The following is a 10,485-nucleotide window of genomic DNA, read 5'->3' on the forward strand; positions in this document are numbered from 1 at the left end:
CATCATAAGGAAAAAATACCGTAGTAATATATGGGTGCGCTGTTTGCAATGTCTTATATTGACCTGGACGTCTCTAGTTAATTAGCAAGCCGATCACCTGATGGGAGGCATCATAATGCTCGTAAGGAGTAGTAAAACTGCGCGGCTTTGTATTGTGATCGTGACCTGAAAACATTTGATGTAAAGTCTTATAGTGCCCAACAATTACTTATTACACTAAAAGCTCATGTCATGCGTGCTCCAAAGTTAAAGCGATCAGTATTTCTACTTTGACCCTCATTTCTATATTAGATGTAAATGAGCATTCTCGTTAGTAAACAAACAACCGAAAAACCGTTTTTACTTGGCGAGATTAGACTTATTTACTTTGACAAACCAGTCCGCATAAGCATAAATGGCGAAAACGTTTACATTCTTTGTAACGAAAAAAAATTACAAAAGAAAAGTTTTAAATATTTGATATAAAACAATGCGAGCCCTTCCCTTTGTTCTGCAGATTAGAGAGACTTACCTTAGGCGTAACGCGCGATTGCCAGTTATTAAACATAGTACAAAAACATCTCAAGATAAACCTTTTGTGAACAATAATCTCACAACAAAAGCGTCTTCCTTCAATCGACGGTAATCGTTTAGAATTTAGTATGAATGTGCCGTAAATTAATTTGGTAAGTCCATGATCAAACGAAAAAAATTAATACGAATTGAAAAAGTTTAGCATATTTCTTTCCTACCACGTTGCGTCTATTCCTCACCTTTCTAATGGTTGACACATGTAAAAATATCACAATTATTTGCATTAAATAGCTTATTAACTCAAAATATATTTTTTTTAACCTGTGCACATGTCTATGTCTTCGTCAAATAATGAGGGAGTTTCTTTTTAATATTTATGACCTACGACGTACGTATATTATTTCCTCCTAATAACATACCGAACTAGTGGTAAATTACCGGAAAATATTAAATATTTTTCATAAGTTATTATAGCTAATTTTGCACTACAAATATTCTTTTATCTTTAACAACTAACTGTTCATTTCGAACAATAACAGCGGAATCAGGCCACATTACAGAGAACAAGGGAAATGATTAAGGGATTTTTTTCATCCCGTTCGTTCTCTGTACTTTTGTTCTTGTAATGCCAATGCTTTTTGCTTTCCGACCGATGACTGGAGTTATTTCCTCACGACATTGTCTAGGCATTCTCGGCTTTATCTGTTCATATTTGCAATGCAATTTAGTACTTAATGATCAGACAAAAAGACAATTTTTAGTCTGCGAGTTGGAGATCGTTATTTATTAGTTATTTGGATAGTTGGAAGACAAAAAACAGGACATACGCCAGTTCGAGCCGCGCACCGAAGTTTCTGTACAAACTTGTAGGTAAGTCATCTTAGTATAAAATAAGTTCAAACTTAACTTTGCCCTTCGATGCTTAAACACGATTATTGCACCAACCGCAAGCAATAATTTTAACAGTAAATTCACTTTTCTCTTATTATAGAACATATGGTTTTCAAATTTTATTCCATTGTAATTGACATGATATTACTTCTTGACAAATTTAATGTTTCTAGTTCAAGCGGACTCTATAGATTTTGATTCGATTGTGAAATCGCAAATATGCGACATAACGGTCATATCTTTTCATCACATTGACATACAAGACTAATTTTTTTACAGCTGAAAGAGACTATAGACTCAAGTTTTTGATATAAATTTCAATTTGATACTTCTACGCGTTCCTGAGTAAAAGGTTTTTGATCAGACAGTCGACAAAGTAAGCCTATAGGAGTTCCTTTTGAGGCAAGGAACCCTAAAAAGTGATTAACCTATTAAATAATTTTCTTCACATTCCAGATTTTCAATAACTTTTTGTCTCGAATTATATAATTTAATTCGACATAACCTCATTAACAATTCAGTCTGCACTCGAAATGTAACAAAGAAACTGTCACTAAAGAAAAAATAAGTACCTGAGTGTTTCTAAATTTTACAATTCCTATTTTTATTATATGACCTTCTTTTAAACAGCTTGCGAACACTAGCATAGATTTTATTATTACCGACCCCTCTGGCACAATGCCATCTATATGACATGCACAATATATCTTTAGTTCAAATTTGTAATCTACCGTATTATAAGCGAGTCGACATTTGCATTTATTCGGATATCTTTGATAACTATAAGAGCCAAATAGTTCATTTTATATCCGCAAAGTGAAACAAATGTTGGAATACAATGAGGATATTTAGAATTTTTTGGTATACAATGGCGCCTTTTAGCAACATCAGATGAGGTATTTTTGTCATCACTAACTAAGTATGTATCGACACAGTTTTATCACATTTCTATTCAACTCTTATACGTCACAGATACTATTTTATAACTTTGAAATTATTTTAAGGTCTCCAGTGTCGCTTAGAATTCGTAGATCATAAACTGAAACCATTCATTTATCTGTTATTAAATACTTGTCTCTGTGACTATCTGGCCATATTATAAAACAAAGTCCCCAAAAGCTGTCTGTGTGTATGTGATCGATTTTCTCAAAATCTAAACGGATATTTATGAAATTTGGTATGAAGATAGTTTAAGACCCTGGGAAGGTTATACTTTCTATCCCGGGAAAATATATAGCGGGACTTTTATCCCGGAAATCTTCACCACGCGGGCGAAGCCGCGAACAAAAGCTAGTTCCTTATATGCCAATGTGTGAAGAGTCAATCAATGGACATTGGTCCGTGTTTTTCCCACAACACCATAGTGATAACAACAGAAATAAATCTGTCCGTCCATTGATTTACACAGCTAGACTTCAATCGCTTTATTGTGCATTCATTTATTTTTAACCAAGTGACAACAGATGTCGCTATTTCCACAACTAAAGAACACTACGTCATCCCGAAATAAGACCTCACAAACTAATCCCGCTATACATTACTTAATTACTATAAGTATTCTCTAACTCCCAAACCCCTGAACTCAAATCTTAGCAGCGTTGTAAAGGAATTATAAGACACGATCCGATATCGTTTAAAGTTTAAACAAGCTTGAACCCTAAACTTGTTTCAGACGACTGATATATTTAGAAATTTCTGCTCCCTAGAAATCTGCATAAAATATATTTATTTACTAGAATATATATTTTACTTCTTACTTCCTTATCTATATATATAAAAATGAATCCTTATTTCCCTTGGTCACGCCATCACGCGTGAACGGCTGGACCGATTTCACTATAATTTTTTTTGTTGTGTTTGTTATTGCTAGGAGAAGGTACTTATGAAAGAAAAAATTGCGCGAAAAATTATAAAATTTAAGAAAACTTAACGACAATATTAATTTTAGTTCAGTGGTTTGAAATAACTGTCAGCGATCGACAGAATGCGCGCGTGCATACATAGTTAAGACAGGACAATGTCTGTCGGGTCAGCTACAACTAAAAAAACTTCCACTAATTAGTAAGTATTCATTTAATTAGTACTAATGGTCTAACAGTTCAAATTGGGAGGAGAATAACTAATATACATAATAAAGTGGCTAATAATTTAGGTTTATCGAGCCTTAAAGTGTCAAGTCGTTGTTCTACGTACTTGGGAAATTACTACAGTCTACGTTGAAATTATACGCACACTAACACATGCCTTTTCGCCATGTGTGTTACGTCCCGTGATGTGATAGAAGGCGACCGTATCGTCATGTCGAGCGCAAATTCCAGACTCCCGAGTGAAACTGGAAAGAAAACCTATCACTTTACCCGGTTCGAGAATCGAATCGGCAACCTCAGTGCGTAAATCTTGCCGGAATACAACTACAGCACCGAAGCCGTCCGTCACGAAGAAATCTACTGGGTCATAAAACCAAAAAATCAGATCTACACACGTTACTCCGTACAAAGTCTATCACCTTGTCAAACACAACATAAATATCCCCATTATTCTACAAATAAATAATAATCCAACCGGGATGACATAATGTCGAAAACCCAAACCCAACCCTAAAACAGCCACGCCGTTTTTTAAATTATATAAACGTCAATTAAAAAACTTCCACTATAAACTAATGTAATGGACGTGGGTAATAAAAAATTCATGCTATTCACACAAAGTTGGAACAAGCGACGTTAGTTTGCCTGGAGGAAACACAGCATGACCAATGGAGTTTCAAGGACCCGTGCCCTTAGCACTAACTTACAAAATGTCCGAAAACAATGGAACAACGTCCCTTTGCCCTTTCACACGCCCGTTTCGTTTGCTTTGATAAATATCACACATTTTACTAACAGCCAACCTATGTCATTTGAATATTTAATGAGTTTTAAATTTCAGGCAGTTTCTTCGCTTTGTGGCTAATTTTTTAATTTGGAACATTAGTTTTGAGTAAAGTTATTTTTCGTTGTATACTATGTCTTGCTTCCTCTTTTTTAACCGACTTCAAAAAAAGGAGGAGGTTATCCATTCGACGTGAATGTTTTTTTTGTTGTATGTTTGTTTCCTCAGAACTCGCTCATTTATGTACCAATTTAGAAAATTCTTTTTTTATTCGAAAGAATATACCTCCAGATTGGTCCCATAGATTATTCCATCCCATAAAACTAAAAAACTATTTATATTGTCAAGTTAATAATAGATTTAACATGGACGTCTAGCCTAAATTTTATATTACATCGATTATTCACACCCAACAGTGACACATACTACCCTGATTTTATTAAGACACCAGTCATGTGTCGTTAGCATTAGGGATGTTGAATTTTTTGGTCGCAACACAGGTAAACGGGAAAAAGTATTTGCATTTTATATTCTATATCTATAGGCATATGGTTTGTATTATACATGATACAAACTTTTATATCGATGGAAGTATCGAACTACGTTGTCTCCTATCTCATTACACTATACAAATCTTGTATAGATTATATGTTATTATAAAACAAAGTCCCCAAAAGCTGTCTATCTATATGCGATTTTCTCAAAATCTAGTGAACGATATTTTGTACGGTGTTTTACTAAAAGATCAGTTTCAAGTGCTATTTTTGGGAAAGGTTTAAGTCAATATTACATTACGGTTTTATGTAAATTGACTGATATATAATGATTAAAACACGTTGAAGAAATCGCGTGGTTATAAAAAAAATTCATGTGTCGGGATTTACGCGGTAAAAACTTTGTGACACACTGATATCCACGGCCGAAGCCGCGGCCATAGCCAGTAAAGTTATAAAACACATTTCATAAACCAACGAAGCGCAGAATAACAGACAGGAAAAATAATAAAAAAACTTTCGTTAACAAGATGGTTCTGGCAATATTCTTTTCAGGCTTAAAACGTTGGCTTCCCTCGCACGGAAGCACGCCAACCGTAAAAAAAATATGCAGAACCGACTGCATTATTGGGTTAAGTTATCACCGACGTATTGTTGCTCGGTGTTAGGTTGGACTGTATGAATGAATAGGTATGGACTATGCTTAACTTGAACGTGAAAAAATCCCAATTCCCTTAAAACAAATTAAAGAAAATTACTAAAGCTTACGACGAATACACAATGCATAAACGGAAAGGAATTTATAAACTGCTTTTATAAAAATAATATAACACTTGTAATTAATGCTTAATATTTAAATCAGTCCGCCATATTAAAATAATCGCGAAAACCGTGCATGAATTAGTAACTCGTCTGGTACAACTATAGACTTAATCTCATATATATATATATATTACGAAAAAACTAAATGGATGAAATTCGTCACAGGTAATGTTAAAAAAGTTAACGCTAACATTTTTATAAATAGTGACGAGGTGAGCCTTGTGGATACACCAAATTTTTGGGTATCACACTGAACTGTAAACTTCAGTGGGGCCCTCATATGTCTGTCCTAGCTAAAAAGCTGAGCGCCGCAGTTTTTGCAGTGGGCAGGATACGCCAACTAACTGATATTGAGACAACCAGATTTTGCTTACTTTCATAGTTTGATGAGTTATGGAATTTTACTATGGGGTGATGCTGCTGACATTAATACTATATTTGTTCTACAAAAAAGAGCGATAAGATCTATATATTTGCTAAGCCCTAGATGTTCTCTACGAGAAATACTTAAAGAAGCAAATATAATGACAATAGCATCACAATTCATTTTCGCTAACTTAGTGTATGTCCATAAAAATATAGAATTTTCCAAAAGTTAGCGATATCCATTGTTTAAATACTAGAAACAAAAATAATTTACTTAATGACAAAACAAAGCTCCAAAAGATCAGCAAGTCTTTTAAGGGTTACTGTATACATTTTTATAACAAAGTGAGATCAAATCCATAAATATTGCGAAATTCCAAGCGACTATTAAGCGCAAGTTGTGTAAAAAGCTTATTATCAGATCTCAGAATACCTAGAGGATATAAATGCCTGGGACTAGGGACTAAGCATTTTTGTAGGATTTTCTTTGGAATCATGTCACTTGATCGAGATATATATATTTTTTCTTTCTCTTTATTGTAATATAACTGTAAGTGGCTTGGGTATGAAATACTCTCTAACTGTCTGTACCTGCGGCGGCGTCGTGTGACGGGTCAGCCACTTCCCTACAATATGGTTGAGGAGGCCGATGGCTGGCACATGCGTCATACTCGTGAACGGGTGCTGCTTTTGTGGACTGTTCTGCCCATTACGCTTACAATTTCTCATAGCTAGAGGTGCTAGAAGGAAATAATTATAAGGATAATAGAGAAATTTCATGATTCCTGAGAGGGTTGTGCAGTCATATGAAAATTTAAATTAATTTATTCCTTATTTCACGAACCTATAAATGAACTGCTCTAAGCAACAATAAAAAACCAATTGTATTTTTTTTTCTCTTCTCACTTTATCATGTACTGTATGTAGTCTTTACCCTAAACTGAAAAGAGCAACACCAGAGTTTCTTGCCCGTTCTTCTCTGGTGAGAACTGCTTTCCGAACTGGTGGTAGAGTTAATATTGACGGAATCTAAATAATGCATAACATTTTACAGATTCAAATAATTCATTTCATTTCATTTCTATTGAGGAACATATAACCTCAATAATAAGTCAGTAACCTGAAACAAATGACCCGACGGAGAGTCGTGGTTCCGTATTGTGGAGGTTAACTCGGGCTTGCAGACAGCACGGCGGCGCGGCGCGGCGCGCGGTACGAGTGCGCGCTCCCCTTCACACTTGAAACTATCCTAAATTACGTAAACATGTAATACCTACTGCGAGTACGTTTACTTATTGAGTTTTATGAACTTTTTAGATTCTCTCCAATGGAGCAGTCAAATGGCAAAAATAATTTATTATTATATCATACGTATTTCTGTTTCAGCTATAGTAACTTCAATATTTATTTGTAAACTAGTTGACCCGACAAACGTTGTTCCGTCTTAACTATGAATTTGCAGTTCATATTCTGTCAATCGCTGACAGTTATTCGAAACAATTGACAGTTATATAAAATTAATATTTTCGTTAAGTTTTCTAATTTTCCGCGCAATTTTTAGATTTTTTTCTTTCATAAGAACCTTCTCCTAACAATAACAAACACAACAAAAAAAATAGTGAAATCGGTCCAGCCGTTCACGCGTGGTGGCGTGACCAAGGAAAATTCATATTTTATATATGTATCTGTAAATGAAGCCTATGATTTGTGTTTTCTTTAACAGATTTATATACTATTTAAAAATAATGTTTTAATAATATACTATTACATTTTTATTGCTATGTTTAATTTTAAACCTGTCTTCGTTTACCTCTTCACCATCTAAAAGATAACTGGGTGAGAATATCTATAAAATGACCGCCTGCATATCATGTGTTTGCGAAATGTAAAATAAATAATACAGTAAAGTTAGTATATAATAATAAACCAGAAACTTCATAAGTAAAATTAAGCTGGTTTATAAACTTTGCCTACAAATACTAGCTCGGCGCAATCCCAATACTACGTTCTCGTGCTCAAGACCGCTTCAATAAATAAACAGCAAATATATCGATGAAAATACACTGATACTACCTTACCTTATTGTACAATATTTATTTCATTTTAGTTATTTCTTGTTACGTTGTTCATCTATAACTTCTTCCGATAATCGACATTCTATTTCAACTTCACTAGAAATAGCGGGACATTAAAACTGTCTTATATGTCACTAATAGAATGCATATACCTATTAGTATTCTAGAATATTCGCTTTACGCAAAAGGTCCGTGGAACACGTGGAAATAACGTCTAAAGTCTTACTAAAAATACGCGTCGAAATGAAAAGACTCCTCCCTACTTCCTTGACCTTTCTGAAGCCTTTAAAGAAGTACGATACACTAAAGTACTATAATTTAAAAATATGGTACGTGTTCGGAAAATCTAATTATTGACCTATTTGACATTTACCTTTCAATAAAAAGTCCAAAAAAGGTATCAATGTAATCAATATGAGTCCGTAACATTTTAAAATTTGGTAAAGTGTTGTATCTACACCACTTCCTCTATCATCGACGGCCACCTTTTTTAATCATAAATTAACCAGGTAACTTCGTTGGTACTATGTTTATAATACATATCACTGTTTTAGAAAACCATTATGTGCCTTAAGAGAATGCCAGAGGACCGAAATTCCTTTCAGTTCCTTAAGGGTCTCAGACCAGTTCACAATGCCCTCAGCATTGTTTACGGTACTAGACGATGGTAAGTATTTACCTACAGAACATCTAATTATCTATCTCTATCTATTATAGTAATAAGACGTATATTTCATTTCAAAAGTATGAATAATATACTTGCTAAAAAAAATTAGGCGCAGTTAATATTTCAAGTGTTATAAAAATTTAAATAATGTTTTAAAGTCATTTATGTTTTCATATGTGAAATCTGTCAATTCGCCCTATCACAGTGTGGTGACCTAAGGTTAAAAACCTCTCAGTATTAAAGGAGGCCAGTACCCAGCAATGGGATAATATATAATACAAAGCTGGCATTATTATAATATTTATTTGCTGGTAGTAGGATATATTTCATATCCGCCGGGATAGCGGGCACCGTACATAAGATGTTGAAACCCGCCATAGTGTCCCACATAAGAAGTCACGTTCGGGAATCAGCTTGTGTATATCCGATGCCAACAGGCCGGCATAATTATGTGTCTACTGATTACTGTAGAAGAGTGTTCATCTCCCGTCAGTCGACATTCTATTGGACACCAATCCACTTACAATCAGGTGCAGTGAAAAAAAATTAACATCACATTTGACTTCCCATTCAAATAGACTCAGCAAACTATTTAATAGATCTGACCACTTTCTCGGTCTACGTCAATAACAATGTTTACATTTCGATGCAAACATTAACTGTATGCATTTTAGAAGAGCTATTTATTGAATTTCGAGTTCTTAAGGTATGTGATAGTTGACAGTACAAATGTTTCTGTCCAAAGCGGATTAAACACGTGAAATGAATCAATCGTTAATTCAGACTGCGTCATTGTATGCAATGCTAGATTTATTTACTACATTGCAATAAATAAGATGTAATTAAGTTCTTGGTGTGAGAACATTTAAAATATTTATGAAACTAATTTTTCAATCCTGTTTTTTATTTATTTATTTAACAAGATACAAGAACATATTACATCAGTTCACGGCAGTCACTACACTAGGCTTCAGGCCCGTATCGCAGTATACCAAATAAGAATTAACAATATGCATACATTTTCATTTGATGTATGTATGTTGAATGTATTGATTTTCTTTTTGTCATGCTAACTATAATTCATACTTTAAAAATACACATAACACATATTTATATATATCATAAATATACATCGGAACATTTGTATAAAAAACGAGTAAACAATGCAGTGAATTTTTATCAAATTAAAAATTATCGATATCGGAAAAAGAACTCAACAAGATATCGATGCACGTAACGTAGCAGAACTAACAATAAAACTAAATTATTAAACAGTAAATTCCTTTGAGTATTAATTATAGCAAGAACATTTCAATATCCGCGTAGCAATTTATAATTTACGGTAAATAATGTAAGTTATATCGTTCCCGCGTTAGGAAGAAAAAATCAAAGATTACCTTAAGAATTTAATCCGAGATTAACACTTTATACTTCACTAATTACTGAAACTCAACAACTAAACTGTGGTAATGTTTTCGTAATTCAAGTTCGCTCACTCGCGAGTGACGACAGGGCGGGCGGCGCGACCGCCCAAGCCGACTCTCTACGGACTACTGACTCAAGCCTCAACTACATTTGCCACTCGCTTCAAAATCTTTTGTACAATAAATTGTTGCGAATTAAATTGGGTAATAAAACTAATTTAAGGGATAATGAGTGTGTGAAGTTTATTTTCATTTATTTTTTGTGTTTTTTCTTTGCAGCTGTTTTCTTGTTATGCCGTCTTTGTTAGAGCATCCCTCATCAAGTATCTTAATAAAATGGATTTTTATAAAATTTGTAACAA

Source organism: Manduca sexta, chromosome 14, assembly GCF_014839805.1.
Source record: "Manduca sexta isolate Smith_Timp_Sample1 chromosome 14, JHU_Msex_v1.0, whole genome shotgun sequence".
Classification (NCBI taxonomy): Eukaryota; Metazoa; Arthropoda; class Insecta; order Lepidoptera; family Sphingidae; genus Manduca; species Manduca sexta.